The following is an 18,139-nucleotide window of genomic DNA, read 5'->3' as shown; positions in this document are numbered from 1 at the left end:
ATTTCAATCCAAGAGAAGGTAATATGGAAGTTGCAAGTTAAAGGTAACCAGAGTCCTAGATTTCATCTCTGGTATTGCTCTACTGCTAGAAGGCCTGGATATTACCCCGATGAAGTTTCTATAGGAACACAAGAATCACTCGGTTACTAGTGAGCCTGGTCAGTACCCCAACAGAGTTACATGCTTCACCTCTCTACGTCGTAATCCTTTCCCTTATTTCACCCTTTATTTATTTTGTAATTTTAAAATATTCTTAGGCACTTATTATTTTTACTCGGGCGGAAGAGGGATCCCAAATTATTGAGAGTATAAGAGGTTATTCCTTTAGAGACAATTATGTGTACCTCTAATATTGGTTTGCTTGTTGTTATTTTTCACCTTTTCTTTTCACTGCTTGATCATATTGGCAAGAGAACACCATTCAATTAAGAAACTCGGTCTAGGAATGAAGATCTTGAATGGATGTAGGCATCATGGTTCTGCTTATGTCTTTTCAGTCAAATGGATTTTATTTTCCATCAGGATATCATGAGCTATGAAATATGTAAATTCCTAATCAAATAAGAGAAGATATATCAGCCAAGGGTTGCACATAACCACAGTTTTCTTCCCAAAGTTTCGCCACATCATCTTGGAGCTAAAAAAATAATTTCCATGCATGATTATTGAAAACAAAGCATGAATAAGGAAAAAAAGACAAGAAAAGCATGATAATAAAAGGAAAATGAAATAATACAATGCAACTAAATGCAACCTAACCTAAGCTTAAATGTAGAGGATTGAGACTAAGTAAAATGAAATTTCTAATGCAGCCATAGAAATTGCTCATGACCCTTAGGTTGACAGATATCATCAAGTGAAAGAAATAAAACATAATGTGTAGTGATAAATATAGAAAACCAAGACATATGCATGCAACCACAAAGGTATGAAGTGGAAGTAAAGTAGTGTGGGGTAAATGATTTCTCTATTTGATGGTGGTAAAATGGATGAAGAAAAGAGACACCACAAAAACACCTTTTTGACTCATTTCCATACAAATTTTGGTTGAACATATTAAGTTTTAGGCCCCTATACTACTAGTGTAACTCTTTATTGTTACTAGCAAAACCCCCTTATTATATTGTTGTACCCATGTAGTCCCCATATTGTTAATATTGTGCCCCATAGAAGCCCACTATTGTTATTATTGTGCCCTTACATTATTATTGTTATGTCATATCTGATTATATTATGACCCCTTAGACTCCTATATATAGAAAGGAGGTCTTGTCATTTGTATCATCCAAGAATTGTTCATTTGTGTAATGTAAAGGAGGTTTCCCCCTCGAAGAGGCTAAATTATAAGGCTTTGATCTATCTTTTCTATATTTTGTGAGCTAGTTTCCTAACATTTGGTATCAGAGCTTTGAATTCTAGGGTTTTGCTACTCCAAACAGGTCACCGTGGAATTTTTGCTATAACATTTTTGATATGCAGTTCCATATGCTAAAAGAAAAACCCATTTTATAAAAAATCTGTTTGAACCTCAAGTCCAAATTTCATATCCTGTCTTGCTATATTTACAGAGATATTATTTAAGGAAGTTAGGGTTTTTGAAAGATCCAAACTTCCATCGCAAACATGTCATCGTGGAAATTTCGCTATAATTTTTTTCTACGAAGGTTTAGACTCTAAAATTAAAACAAATTTGATCCAAAATCATGGGTAATCTCGGTCCTGAATTTCAGCTCTTGTTTTGCTATATTTTCGGAGCTATAGTCCAAGACATTTAGGATTTATGTAGGCTCTTGAATTACATCCCAAACAGGGGACCTGGGGAAAATCGTCATAGCTGTCTCTCTGAGCATAAAATTGAAATTTCATAAGAAGTTATAGAAAGAGGATGGATTGTAGTTTCTGATATATATTTTTCAAATCCGAAGGTCAAAATAGTGACACGTGGCACTTCATACAAGTTTTCTCTTCTAAAAAGGTATATAATCAAGTCATCTTGGGAGATTGTGCATAACTCTTCCTTGAAGAATCCAATTTCGATCAAACTAGTGGTATTGGAAAGAGGACACAGAGGGCTACTGTAGATTGCAATTTTAGAACTTGAAGATCTGAAATTACAGAGTTACAATCCTTTCAAGATCGAGCTCCTAAAATCAAGAAAAGGCGATATGAGGAAGTTTGATGGCAATGATCCACTAAATTGGATACTACAGATAAATAAATATTTTGATATACATGAGGTGCAACTATTGCAAAAGGTAAGTATTTCATCTTCATATTTAGAACCAGATAAAGTTTTATGGTATAAAGGGCTTTTTTCTCGTAATCCACTTGTTACGTGGTCAATTTTCACAGAGGAAATGATAACACATTATGAGGATACAAAGAGAAACACATTCTTTAGCCAATTGATAAATCTCAAACAAAATTGTTCAATGGCAAAGCACATTGAGGACTTTAAAAAATTAAATATAAGGGTAAATGATATTCCATAGAAGCAAATGATTGATGTCTTCATAGGTACTTTAAAGGATAACATTCAACATGAGGTTCTTCTTTGGGAACCTGATTCATTGGAGAAGGCATTCGGGTGGGAAGGAAAAATTGAAAGCTAAATTATGGAAACAAGGAATCCCACCACTCATGACTATAATTATGGAAGTGTTTTTTCTCCTAGCCTTCCAAAACCTACAAGGTTTACACCACAACAATTGGAAGAAAAAAGAGAAAAAGGGCTTTGTTACAATTGTGATAAAAAATGCACTAAAGGTCATAAGTGTGCTAAGAATAAATTATTTTACATAGATTATGAAGAGGAGGATGAAAAGGATCAAGAAACATCAAAAGAACAGGATAAACACCTGGAACCAACCTTAGAGAAAGAAAAAATGAATCCGACCATATCTTGTAAAGAATTGGCAAGAATTACCACTCCTCAAACACTCAAGATAGAAGGACATATCAAGAAGAAAAAGGTTCAAGAAGTGAAAGATAACATCGAGAAAGAAGAAATGAATCCAACCATATCTTATAATTCATTGGCAAAAATTACCACTCCTCAAACTATCAAGATAGAAGGACATATCAAGAAGAAAAATGTTCAAGAAGTGAAAGATCACATTGAGCATTAAGAAATGAATCTGACCATATCTTGTAAAGCATTGGAAGAAATTACCACTCCTCAGACTCCCAAGATAGAAGGAAATATCAAGAAGAAAAAGGTTCATGCAGTGAGAGATCACATTGAGCATCAACAACAAGTTCTCCAACTTTTAAAGGATAACACCACTTTGGTGCAGAATCGAATGAAACAACAGGTAGATCAACATCGCGGTGAAGAAAATTTTGATGTAGGTGATTGGGTATTTTTACAGCTACATCTCAAGCAAGCTATTTATGAGAAGGAAATATTGGCAATACTACATGCACTTAAGAAATGGCGACCTTACTCAATGGAAAGACACTTCAAGGTAAAAATGGATCATGATAGTCTTAAATACTTTAAAAAAAAAATATTATATTTAGAAGAACAGAAAAAAAGGGTCACAAATATGTTGGGTTATGACTTTGACATCATCTACAGAAAAGGGAAGAAAAATTTTGTTGCAGATGCACTCTCAAGAAAGGATGAGGATGTGGAAGCATTGTTTTGTGCTATTTGTATTATCCAACCATATTGAATAAATGAAGCAAGGGATGAATGGAACAAGGACGAAGAAGTGTGGCCACTCATTCAAAAGTTGTAGAAGATCCCAATTCAACAATATTACCAGAAATTGAAGATGAAGGAAAAATCATATTGGAACCTATAGCAGTCATAGAAACAAGAACCCGACAGCTACAAAATCAACCAATTTCAGAGTATCTCATCAAGTGGAAGAACTTACCCACTGAATATTCCACATGGGAGGACAAAAATTTTATACATAAGCATCAATAACTACTCAAGCATTGAGGACAACACTTTTTGAAGGAGAGGGGCATGTTAGGCCCCTATACTACTAGTGTAACCCCTTATTGTTATTAGTACAACCCCCTTATTATATTGTTGCACCCATGTAGTCCCCATATTGTTATTATTGTGCCCCATAGAAGCCCACTATTGTTATTATTGTGCCCTTACATTATTATTGTTATGTCAGCTTTGATTATATTATGACCCCTTAGACTCCTATATATAGAAAGGAGGTCTTGTCATTTGTATCATCCAAGAATTGTCCATTTGTGTAATGTAAAGGAGGTTTCCCCCTCGAAGCGGCTGAAATATAAGGCGTTGATCTATCTTTTCTAACTTTTGTAAGTTGGTTTCCTAACATGAAGGTACTTGTTATGATCTATTGAACTCATTGGGTATGACTGTTCCAACCATCTACAATAGGGTCGTAAAAAGAACCAACTTGAAAACCTTGCAAAGAAAAACTCACTATGGAAATATCTATATCATGTGCAAGATAAAAACTAGACACTGAATCAGATAGATATTGGAAATCATCAGTGCTAGTGGGTGAGTCAAACACGATGACGAATGAGGGGAAAGTGGTGTCAAATTAGAAGGCTTGATCATCATTCACCATTCTCTTTATTTCTAAGCTCAATATTGAATATTTTCATGAAAAAAGGTATGTCACTTGGAGTTTATGCATCTAATCATAGATTCTATATTGAGGGCTAAAGGATTCAATAAGAAGGTATTGAATATCCCTCAAGAATGAATCCACATCCCATCAAAGAATGCTAAGAATAGACTTTTGCAATAAAATCTTTTTTTTTTTTTACGAAGTCGGTTACTCATGTATTAAAAAAACCTTCTAAATAGAGATCTAGTACAAGATGAAGGAGATTATGAGAGCTGAGGCACAAAATCGGGTACACAGACCCATAATCCTCGTAGCTTCTCTTAGTTGAACGCAAAGCTAAAAACAAACGGCTATACTGCCTTACATAGGATCCACCTAACCAAGCAAATTTGCAATGCATGAAATCAAGGGAAGTGCTGAGTGACCGAGTCTTCCTTCCGGGCGCTGGCTTTGGTCGAGGCTTCAGCCTGTTGGCTTTCAGTGAGGGTGCGAAGATGATCGATTACCGCCTCCATGTGAATGCAGCGATCCTTTAGGTCTTCAATCTCCTTTTTCCTTTTTTCCAGCTTCTTACGCTTGGAATTTCTATCAGCATGGTAATCCTCTGTTAACTCCTTCAGCTGTTTTTTCAGACTGTTAATCATAACAGTATGTGCCATGCACATATTACATTCTTTGTTGTTAAAGATGTTCCCCAAAGGGTCTCTGTTCTGGGCCTGGTTGGATGGTTGGCCTTGCTGATCCGCCATCGAATTGGTCTGAGGACTGATAACGAAGAGCGCGCTGGAGGCGAGGATGCAGGAAACAGCTTTGGAGGGAGCGGAATCACTGAGATGCTGGAGCTTTAGAAGAAGGAGAGAAGGTCTCGAAGGCTTTGGGAGGGCGATACTGAGAATACACAACACTCTATTAACAAGAAAAGAAATCACATGATGTAGGAAATGGCTTACCCTGGGATCAGGATGGAAAACCAGAACACCTTCCGGGCTGCGCCAAGACTTTGAATGGGCTCTTATAGCTCGATCCCTGACTGTAGAGAAGTTGTGACGCTGTCCACAATTTATAGATGGGGGGAGGTCCCTAATTCGGATGGATTGGGACTGAATGAGACCGATCTTAGCTAGGACACGGTCAAAACTCATGATTTCACTGTTGTCCATTGGCGTACCTGAGGTATGGGTTTTGCCGGATTTGCAGAGGGAGCCTGCTGAGGAGGGACGAGGGATCACGCATGCAATGGGAGTGATGATTAGATTTGTGCCCCGAAATCGAGTAGATCTCTCATTGTACCCATTTGTGCCGCTTGGGGATTTGGATGGAGATTCGAAAGGATGGCCTGAGTGCCTGAGGTGACTTCTCCCTTGAGATGGGTCGGCGGAGTGCTTTTGCTTACGGGATGTCCCTGACATAAGTTGTTTCGTTCTCTCTAACCTGTCCGAGTTTCCTTCTGGCCGCTTGGTTTGCTTGCTCATCTGCCTCCTTATTATTATTCCTTAGAACGTGTTTGAAAGTCACTTCTCCTAGCGCTCTGATGTTCTCCATGATTCGGCTCTTAATATTGTTGAGGGCCAATTGCTTGAAATCTCTCCCTGTGATCATGGCTGCGATTATTATAGCTGAATCCCCTAGGATAAGAAGGTTCTGCAGGCCGAGATTCTTTGAGATAAGAGAGCCCAGAAGAAGGCTATAGGCCTCTGCTTTGTTGTTGGACATTTGGCCTAACCCCCATTCAAAGGATACTATGAGTTTCCCTTGCGGATCCTTTATGATCCCGCCAGCACCAGCTTGGCCCGGGTTCTTCTTTGAGGCCCCATCGAAATACAAGACAGGCCTATTTTGGCTTCTTACCCATTGGCTAATTTCCTCCTCGGTGCCACGAAGCTTCCACTCCTGACTGCCTTTCTTTTCTCTGATACCAGGTCTTGGATTTGGTTTAAGATTGAAATTTCCCAGCCACTCCTTGAGCCTCTCATCCTCGACCTCCATGTCTATCTGAGATACCCCTTTGGCTTCGAAAGACTCAGCAATGAGGGCAATAGATTTGGCCACAATGCCTAAAATGCTTGGCTTTTCATTATTGAAAATGCACTTATTTCGTGCAATCCAGATCTGCCAACTCAAGTTAGAAGGGATACTGTTCCAAAGCCTATTCACTATGGATTTGCCTTTTTTGAAGTGAAGGAGTCTTTTGTCCCAGTTTTTATGGAGGGTCGATATCTGAGGGGGAAGGGCTTCTAAAGAGATTGTGCCAGAGAGGAGATGCCAACAAGCTTTGGCAATCGGGCACTCGATGAAGAGATGAGTGATGGTTTCTTCCGCTAACCTGCACATGCAACAAATAGAAGGCCCCTGTATACCTCTCTTTCTGAGGTTCTCTGCTGTTAGGATTTTGCCGTGAAGTAGAGTCCAATTAAACATTTTGACCTTGGGGAGGCATTCAGGACGCCAAGTAGCTTTGTACAGGGGCCAATTGTTTACCACTGAGATATCCTGAAGGGCTTTGTAACCTTCTTTAACCGAGTAGCTTCCTCCATTAGGGTCCCAAACGAACTTATCTTCTTTCCCTCTGTTAATGGGGGCTGAGCCACTGAGGGAGCACTTGAGCTCATCCCAAAGCTTAGCTAGATCTGTGGGAAGATTGAGAGGAGTCCAACCTGCCCAGCAATCTTGATCCCAAAGAGAAATGTCGGAGAGAGATTTGAGATTAGACTCTGCCATCCACCGTTGGAGGGGATAAAGGTGAGGAATTGAATCTCTGGCCTTTGACCCCATAATTCTATCGTTCCAGATACTTATTTCCCTGCCATTCCCAGGGGCTCTAGAGATAAAAGGTTTGCAGAGGGGGAGCGATTTCTTGATGAGGTTCCAGGTTGGAGTACCTTGTCTATCTATGATATTTTCTGTTAGGATATTGCTATTTGGTCCGTTCAGGTATTTCTTCTTTATAACGTTATTCCACCATGCTTCTTTTTCGTTAAGTATCCGCCAAATTAGTTTGAAACCCATTGCTAAATTTGCTAATCTAGGGACCCTGATTCCTAGCCCACCTTTTTCCACTGGGAGGATCACTTTTTCCCATTTAACCAAACTGAACTTCTTAGTATTCTGCTTACCTCCTTGCCACAGAAAGCTTCGGATTATTAGCTCCATGTGCTTGTGGATGCTGGCCGGAGCTAGAGAAATAGCGAACTGATAAATGGGGAGTGAGGCGAGAATGGACTTGATTAGAATCGATCTGCCTGCTAAGTTTAACCAGTGCACTCCCCAACTTTGCAGTTTGCCTCTGAGTTTTTCAATGATCTTGACCCAAATCACTGATTTGATTGTCTCTTTAGCCAGAGGAAGCCCCAGATACATGAAATGGGACCAATTTATCTGAGCTGGGATTTCCATGATGAAGGATATTCGCTGGATGATATGGATAGGGACGTTCCAGGTATATATCATACATTTATTATTGTTGAGTTTACCACCAGAGGCTTGGAGGAAGAGATCCAGGGCTTTTTTGAATCTCCTCGCCATTATGCAAGAGGCGCCACCTATGAGAAGGGTGTCATCTGCAAACAGAGAGTGATTTATGCCTTTCGACCCTCTGACAATTTCTATCCCTGTTATTTCTTTTTTCTTCCTCATGTTCTCCAGCTTCATACTTAGCGCTTCCGCCATGAGAATATAAAGGAAGGGAGAGAGCGGGCACCCTTGTCTCAGGCCTCTTGAGCTTTTGAAAGCTTTGCTGGGTCTTCCATTAATGAGAGGGGCTGTCCAGTTGCCTGATATGCATTCTCGCACCCTGCTAATGAAGAGCTCTGATATACCAAGCTTTTTTAGAACGGCCTGAAGAAAGGGATGGTTGACCCGATCAAAGGCATTTGCCATATCCAGTTTCATTATCATACCCTTTTCTTTCCTGTTGATACTGCTTTGGATAGCCTCTTGAATGAGAATTACATTGTCGGCTATTTGTCTCCTCGGGACAAAACCACCTTGGTTCTCAGAGATGAGAGAGGGGAGAATAGATTTGAGCCTGTTGGCAAGGATCTTAGTTATGATTTTGTAGGACACATTACAGAGGGAGATAGGACGGAAACGATTGAAGGAGTGAGGGTTGGGTTCTTTGGGGATTAGGGCTAAGAAGGAGGATTTCATTCCGCTGCCCATCTTGCCTTTTTGGAAGAAGTTTCTTACAGCTCTAATATAGTCCTTTTTAATGATGTCCCAATGAGTCTTATAGAAATCCACCGTGAACCCATCAGGTCCCGGGGCCTTGTCTGAAGCCATGTTGCGAATTGTTTGCTCTATCTCCTCTACTGTGATCTCTTTATCCAGCTCAGAGTTTTGGACTTCAGAGATTTTGCTTTCCATCGTATCAAGGATTTCCATGCCATCTCTGCCTTGCGGATCCTCAGTGAGGAGGTCTTGGAAGTGAGCAGACGCAGCCTCCATAATTTCCTTTTGCTCTTTTAATTCTGATCCATCCACTGTAATTTTTCCAATGTTGTTTCCAGCTCTCCTCATTTTCAAACTATTATGGAAAAAGGAAGTGTTCCTGTCTCCCGACTTGAGCCATAAACACCTTGACTTTTGCCTTTGTTCCTCTTCTTCTTTTCTGTTCAACTTGTACAGTTCCTTTTGAAGTTCCATCTCTTTGATCTGCTCCTCTTCCGTGTCTTGTCTAGAATCTTTCTCTTGGTTCCACTGCATTAATTTACCTTGGAGTTCTGATTTAGTTCTATTCTCTTCTATTGCCTTGATTTTTGCCCACTGTTTTATGGCCAATCGAAGGATCTTTAGTTTGGATTCCCAGACGAAGTGCGGGGATCCTCTGATCTCTGTTGACCACTGTTCTTTTATCAGAGATCTGAATTCCTCCTGGTTGTCCCATGCTCTGTTGTACCTGAATGGGAGCGGGCCCATATTTGTTCCTTTGTCCAATTTTAGAGCCACAGGCTTGTGGTCTGATAAATATCCTTGAATGATGAGGCTTTTGATACATGCAAATCTAGCAACTATTCTCTCTTGAACCAAGATGCGGTCCAATCTTTCTTTGATATTGTTGCGACCTGCTCTCTTGTTAGACCAGGTAAAGCGCCCGTTCTGAGGGTGGAAGTCCACCAGATTATGGGTTAAGATGATTTCTTCAAGGGCGTCCCTTGAGGAGTCTGCCAAGAAGTTTCCCCCAATCTTTTCTTCAGCGTTTCTTATTAGGTTCAGATCCCCCCCCAAGAATATGCTTCGGCCTTGCGTCTCCTGGAGGTCTGCCGCAATTGAATTCCAGCAGGCAGCTTTGTCATGGAAGTGAGGAGGGGCATAAATGTTGAAGATAGTATATTCTTCTGTCTTTGCTGTATTTTGAATGTCTGATCGGATCCACCAGCTGCTTTGCCTTTGATTTAATAGATTCCATTTTCGCTTGTCCCAGATGGTCCCTATACCACCTGAGGCGCCAGATGCGCTTACTGCTATTCCTTCATAGGTTTTACTGTTTTTTAGATAGTTCTTGAAATCCTGCTCAGTGATTTTGGTCTCCTGGAGAAGGAGGATGTCTGGGTGTTCTGATTTGAGAAGATCGCGGACTGCATTAGCCTTGAGGGAGGAGCCCATCCCCCTACAGTTCCAAGAGACCAGATTCATCACTTACTTGTCTTATTGTGGGATCCTCCCTTCTCTTTCCCTTTCTCTCCACTTCCTTTCGTCTTGTCCAGATAGGTGTCCATTGGTTGCTGAATCCCTGTGGTCATTTCTTTTGCTGCAGTCTCGTCCCTAATCTCCTTATTGGATTTCCTTCCGACTTTTCTTGGGGGTTCTACAGATGAGTTACTTTCCTTAGACTTGTTCCTGGTTAAGATTCTCTCTACCGTGGGGGGAGGGGAGGAAGGCGGAGGGGAGGCGGGGATAACAGGGGGAGCTCGCGGGGATGGGGGAGGGGAAGGAGGATCTACCTCGGATAGGGTTTCGAATTGGTTGGAAGATGAAGGAATGGTCGGACCAGAATGAGAAGGGGGAGGGGGGGAGACTATAGGGTTTTTGGAGTTTCCGTGAGGAGGGTTGGGCTTCTTCTTTTTTACTGTTTCCCAGACTTCCTCTGGTGCTTCAGGGTTAGAATCGGAAACATTTGCATTTACTTTGCTACATCTATTGGCGAAATGGCCATACTCATGACATACCTTGCATTTGAAAGGTAGCTGTTCATAATCCACTTGTTGAATGTGCGTCCATTGGTCTACTCTGAGCTTGATGGCTTCTGGCAATCCCTTCCCCAGATCGACTTCTACACAAATTCTTGCGCATGCATGCATATTCTCCTTAGGCTCCGATCTGTCTATATACTTCCCTACTGCGTTTCCAATTGCTTTCATTGACTCGTCTCCCCAACAGTGAAGGGGCAGGTGCGGGAGCCGAACCCAAACAGGGACTGCATTGGGGACGTCCATCTCCGGGTCGAAGTCAGGGGTCCATCTATTCAGATAGAGGCCTCTTGTGTCCATAAAGTATGGACCATTTCTGAAGATTAGGTTTCGGTCTTCCACTGTTTCGAAGAGAAAGGTGAAGAACCCTCTTCCACAGAATCGAATCGCGATCTTGCCTTGAACCATCGAGTTCCAGTTTCTTTCCACCCAACGCTGGACAGTGCGAGGGGAGGGCCATAAGCCCGTGAACTGACCGACTAGACCTATGTCGGCTAAAACCACAGCTGCTCTCCTAGGAAGGGCAGGAGGGAGCGGAACTTCCAGGATCTCGGCCAGCTTTTTGATGAAGCGAGAGGTAGCGGGCCTGATCCTTTCCGTAGAGTTCTCCTGGGTGAGGGAAGCAAAAGATTTCATCAACTCATCCGGATCCAGACCTGAAGGGCCCGAGGCCGCCATGATCGGGGCTTCACAAGGAGCCAAGAGAGGGGAGCGACCTAGCAGCAGCGCTGCTAGGCGCAGAAGCGCAGCAGGAGCAGGACTCGGGGGCGGGGTCTGCAGGTGCTAAAGGAGAGCAAGGGAAGGGCAGGGGGCCCGGGGAAAGAGGGAAAGCGCAGAGCAGGGGTTCACGGGGGGCAGGAGGCCCAGCAACAGGGGGGCGCAGAGCCTCGCAGCGAGGCTGCCAGGCGCGGGACAGCGGTTCGGTCAGGAGGCAGCCATGACCAGAGGGGGCGCGCAGCTTTATCAATGGTAGCACTAGCATAAGATCCTGCGAACTGAGATCGACTTTTGCAATAAAATCTTGATCTTACAAAATTAACAAGTTTCATCGGGGTAGTGAGGGCCTGGCATAACCATCAGTGTAGACTGAAGTTCCTCAACTTCCTAAAAGCACTCAAAATTTTCAAAATATGGTAACTCAAACTTTGAAACCAAGGTCAGTTCTATATCCGAACAACTTCCATAATTTTAATAAACAAAAGAGACCAAATCAAAGTTTCCTGATTCATGGAATGGTTGACTTTCGTCAAGAAGATTAACAAGGTTTTCACATCAATCATTGATAACTAACGAATGATCTTCTTGAAAACCTTCATTCCCTTGTGTTAGATTAATTTATTCACTACCAATATTCTAAAGCAAGGTATAGTGAGTGGGGGTAGATATTCTTGAAAGAAATTCCTCAGTAAACAAATTTGACTCCAATTGAAAGCTATGAAAATCTAAGTCCTCTCGTGCAAAAACAAATCATCCATAAAACCTGAACAATCATCCTCACACAATTCAATAGAAATAGGGTGAATAGGATAATGTTTGTCTAGGGGTTAAACATGATTAAAGGATTCAATATTGGCAGATTGATTAACAAGAACATGAGATCAATGATTGATAGAACAGGGAGAAACATCATCTTGAGAAAGAGAAGAGAGTAAAAGTAACTCCTCATCATTGGGTTCATCAACATTAGGAATAGTTGTCGAATAAAATTCATGGATTTGATTCCCATATTTCCTAATTTGAATAGGGACAACACAAGGGACAAGAAAAGATGGGGGACAAGGAATAAAACAAGTTATAGATTCCTCCTCCAAAGGTTGATATTCATCTTCGAAAGGAACATTTGGTAGATATGATTAAACAAACTTCCTTGAAATCCTAACCAAAAACTGAAATTTCTCATCCAAATATTCCTATTCCACATATTCATCAGGAAACTCATACTAAATGTTAAGAAATCAATCAACAAATTGTTCTAAATATTAATTTGATTTTTTGCTAAGTTTATCACTTCTATTACAAACATCTTGATAACCATACTTGTCAAAGACATGATGAACCTGATTAACCAATTGTTTGAAATAATGGATAGAAGCATAGGTCAAGAATAACACCATTGCTTGGCATGACTATCCAAAATGAGGATGAACAACTGAGAAAGAATATATTGAGAATAAAATACAATTGAAAATTTTAATTGAACAAATTCAACCACAAAGTCAAGGACCATTGTTGGACACTTTCGATCAAACTTTAAATGTGACAAGTTATTTAAGAATTCTATGAGGATTCAAAGATCCAAAGCCTTTGAAAAGCACATTGGGACTATGATCAAAGATGTATCCATTTAAGATAAGAGATTCAAATAGACCTTACGAGCTCAATCTATTATCTGGCCCTACTTCTAGTTCAAGGGTGTTGACGGTGTTGGATTCCACCAACATACAGGGGGTCTCCCTGATGTGAAGTCCCAATTAGACCTCACACTGATAATTTGGTGTAGGATCTCAATCCGGATATAAAGTTTGACCACCATTGCACGTGATTTTAAAGGAATTCCTTGGCTACAAAACATACACAAGAGATCATACATATAAATTTTGGTTATAAAGAATGTAATCTTTATGTAACACCAAGTGTAAGGTGTAAAAGGAGCTGCCACACAAGAGTGATAAGAGACGAGCCTCTAATAGAGAATTATTAGTACTATCCTATAAGAGACATGTGAGATCAATGGAGGGGATGTGTTGATTAACCTATAAGTTCACAAGATAAAAACAATCATTTAAACACATAACAACACCCATTCAGCAAGATTCATAGTTGACGCAATGAAATAGTTCATTATATTTAGTATACTTAACAGAACATATACTGCAAAAATATAAACGAAGGTCTTACAATATTTAGGATACATGCTTGAAAGAGTGTGTCTCCATGAGCTTCTTATAATTAATGAAATATCCAATTAAATTGTTGCATTGATGAAACACTACCTCTAATAGTGGAACACGAAGCTACAACTTACCTCTCCAAAAGAATGATCTTCTCCCTTATGCACCATTTGAAAATCCAAGGTCAATTTCTAACTTTCCAATACCTTTTCTTAAATTATGAGGCCTTATTTATAACAAATTAAAATGACCTTTGAGATTCCTCATGATTCTGCGACTTCCACAACCTATGAAGTTCCATGTGACTCTTCACATTCCATAAGTGTCCCTTGGACTTCTTTTACATTTGGACTTATTATTCATAAAAAGAAAATTTACATCAAAATGGTGGCTATATAGGACAAAATATAATAAGTCAAAACTCTCATGGAGAAAATGACAAATCAGTAGCTTGGACATGGAGTTAATTTGTGATGTCTGAGTGCCATGCTCTTAGCTTTTATTCGATAACTAAATTAATGCATTTGATAATATCTATTTGGAGCTTGACTGTATGTTATTCCATAGCCTTGATAATTTCATGTGTACTTTAGTTGGCCCAATTTAATACTGTAGAATAGTTTTCTTGGTAAACTTAAACCTTCTTGATCTGTTTCTTGCTTGATTTGCTCAATAAACACCTTTATCTCCCGCATGATGACATCCTTCACTCTTACTTCTCCAAGTGAACCCACAAAATGAAGTTTATATTATTGTGCTAGGGAATTTAAACCACTATGCAGTCCAACATAAGAAACTATGGTATTGGTAGCTTGTTCACTAAGTGTTGGGCGCAACCTAACTTGGCCTAGATTTTGGCAAAAACTTGCCTTTTGTGGGGTGGAGCATGCAACAAAGTGTGAAGTGGATTGTGCAATGAAGCACAGTTTGAGGAATTAAATATATCACGCAGTGTAAGGGCTTCAGGGTGGGTTGAAGCACCCCTTTTTTTAAAAAGCACGTTATTTTGTGAGCGGTCAATGGTTTTGGGACTGTAGTTGCTTGCTTTAGGGAATCCATCATATTTGGACCATGCTACTTTGATGATACAACCCTTCTATGTAATAGCATATATAGGGAAAAATAATACGAATAGAATCATCAAATCAAATTGATCCAGATTCGTGTTACGGTTGCATTATTGTGATCTATAATTTGGTAGAGAAGGCAAGGCTTTGTAGCTTAGTGCACATAGGATTGAGTGTATAGTTGAGTGCGCAGACAACCTGCAACTTAGTGCGCAGGTCAAGAACTATTTTTTGTTCAAATATTTATTATATTAAGCAATATTTCTTATGGATGTAGCCCTACACTAGGGTGAACCAAGGTACATTGGTGTTTGATGTGTATGTTTTCTTATTATCTATTTTAGAGTAGTACTTATTAAAATTGCAATTTATTTCAATAGAATGATGGTTTATGGTTTTATATGGCATGTTTAAGTGATTAATCTAATTCAGCGATGTGATTTATAAATTCTAAGAATAAGATAACATAATAATACCACATATCCTAATCCTTCAAGGCTATAAAAACCTAGTTTTGCATCCTCCCATAGTCACTTTAGGTGAGACTACAACCTGCTTATAGGTCATTGCTGAAAGGGCCAGTGATTGAGGGTTTTTTGGTGTGTAGTATAGATTGAACCTGGGTTAACCAAAACCAAGCCAACAAATGGTTTTATTTCCAAGATCGGGATCCGTTTGAAGGACATGTGGATGTGGTACCCGTCAAAGAAAGAGATTCAAGACTGGATAGAACTAAAAGAGCGATAATTTGTGGATCAAGAAAATAGAAACCCTCGTATGAAATCCAAATATTGGTTACAAAATTATATTTTTACAGATAAATACAAAATTTTCTTCACTTCATTTCCTATGGAATTTTATGAGTGGATATCGAGGTTGACCAAAAGAAATAATTGTTTTAAAGGTGAATAACCTACGGTGTGGACCCATGAACTAATACAATGACTCAATATCATTGACAATAGAATTTCAAGTGTTATCTATTTCTGGATTGATAGAATCTTGGGAGGATTCATTATTGAGTTCGTGGTAGATTCGACTGTGTCCTACAATGAAGCGGAATGACAATTCTTGAAAGGACTGTGAGGTAAGTATTTAAAATATCTGAAACTATGGATTAAGATGCTTTTGTGTGAAAAGGGAGTTTTACATATGCAACCATATTGCAGTTTATTTATGTTTGGAAGAAGAGAGAATAAATATGAGCAAGATATCGGAACAACGCGAAGTGGAAAGAGATATAAAGTAGATACAAAAAGAGATTTGATGGAGAAGACCCAAGTAATTTTATAGAGACTGATTATAGTCCTCTTTTGAGTGAATCTAAAAGTGAAAGAGAATAAATCCTTCCAACTTGAGAGTTTGTAGAAGCCAAAATCTAGTAATAGCCAAGGTATTTTTGGCTTTCCCCCTCCCCTACTCCCCCTACGCCTCTACCCCCCATCTCCCTCCACTTACTCCTCCTCCTCCCCCTCCAAGAAGAAGTATGGTTGACGATATTAAGCTACCTATTTTCAAAGGAATTGGATTGGAGGATCCATAACAGGTTTGGTTTTTATGTGAAGTAGTATGGACAATGAAGTAGATCAATGATGAGAATATAAATAAAGTGTAGCTCATTACGACATTTTGAGATAGACCATTGATGATCCAATAGGATTCCATTGATTCAGTTGTAGAGGTGTTCAATGTTGGAAATAATACTGAGAGGGGGGGTGAATCAGTATTATCACATTAATAAAAAATTTTCATTTCCATAATTAGATTCATATATGCTACTTCCACAACTTCTTATGATTAAGTTAATTGATCTTTAATGGGTGCATTAGAAACGTTGTCAACCATATTATCAGTTAACAGATGCAGTAACATAGAGTAAATCATCACAGATAAGGCACACACATGAACACCATGATATAAGGTGGAAACCCAATGCGGGAGAAAACCACCTGCTGCAAGTCATCTCAATCTTCTTCTTAATAAGAAAATCCTTTTACAATATTTTGTACTGGTGCAGTCTTATACTAGTACGGGAGCTACAACCCCCTTTGCTCTTGTACTAGCCGATCCATTTACTAGTACGCTGGCTACTACCTGCTACAATGCTCCAAAGATTTCCTTTAGCTCTTGTACTAGCTTAGATACTAGTACGTAGGTGCTGACCTACAATCTTCTCTCCTCCAGGTACCACGATTTTCAGACTGGATACACTGAAGCACAACACATAATATGAAAGGCCACATTTCATCCGATTTTCATACTGGGCCCAACAACATTGAAGCTCATAATCAAACAACCTTCTGAATTACCCAAGCACTAGATCAATACATATACAAGTGAGTGATCAATCAGATCTAGTTCATCAGATCACATAAAATGAGTCAATAAGAACCTGATCCATTCATTCATCAATGCATAAACACTTAATCAATCACTGTTGTTATCAGAACATCACTTCAAAACCCAGAACACAACAATGAACAGGGGCAGCTAAATAGATTTCATGAGAAGTACGCAGCTTCACCCATATAACACCTGCATAGAAGTACGCACTGTTTCCAACTGTGTTCCTGCGTACCCACGCACTGTGCCTTGCAAAATTCCTGTGTACCTGTGCTCTGTGTCCAATGAACTTCATGCGCACCTCCACACTTGCAGAGCTTCTGGGCCTGCGTATCTGCGCACCTGCAGCACTTCTGCGCCTGCATATCTCCGCACTTTTCTTTCACTGTACTTGCGTACCTGCAGGTATAGATGATTTCAAGACTTCAAGAATAACCCAGACTCACAGATCTATAGATCTGAACATGCACTGAGGAGATATCAACCCATTAGTAGATCCGACTTGTAGTTCTCATGTTTCTCCTTGATTTAGATCTAGCTATCTCTCACAAACCCATCACTAGAATTTCAGATCTAGTTTCTCTTAAGATCTTCTTCTTTCACAAGTGTCTAGCCAAATGATCTCCTTTGCTTTATATAGGCAAGCTCTTCCTAAAATCATGGATCAATAGGGGCTCAATAATAATAATATAAAAACAATACCACGGGCCAAAACCATAGAATCAAGAACGGCGCGCTAAATACCACGGGCCAAACATAAGAAACCCCACGTGAGCGCGCTTCTCTGCCTTGAAGTGAGTGAACTGGGGGTACGCACCTCATGAACGGATGACCAGCGTGTATATACGTAGTTTATCTAAGTCATGCCTGCGTGTACGCATCTTTTGTACGGTGTACCTGCGTACCCCTTATTTTTTTCAATATTTGAGAGCTGATCATCAATCTCTGCTTCTGACCTGTTGTACAATGATCTATCACCTGTGTGGGTTGCCATCGAGGACAATACTTTAGCCATAATGCCAACAATCTCCCCCTTTGGACTTGATGGCAAAGCTTACTTGTGAACTGTCATCTGATCC

The sequence above is a fragment of the Pinus tabuliformis genome, chromosome 4_2 (genome assembly GCF_031772625.1).
Source record: "Pinus tabuliformis cultivar Carrire ecotype Pingquan chromosome 4_2, CPIR1, whole genome shotgun sequence".
NCBI classification, from domain to species: Eukaryota; Viridiplantae; Streptophyta; class Pinopsida; order Pinales; family Pinaceae; genus Pinus; species Pinus tabuliformis.
The sequence above is the reverse complement of the archived record's forward strand: the minus strand, read 5'-3'. Positions refer to the sequence as shown.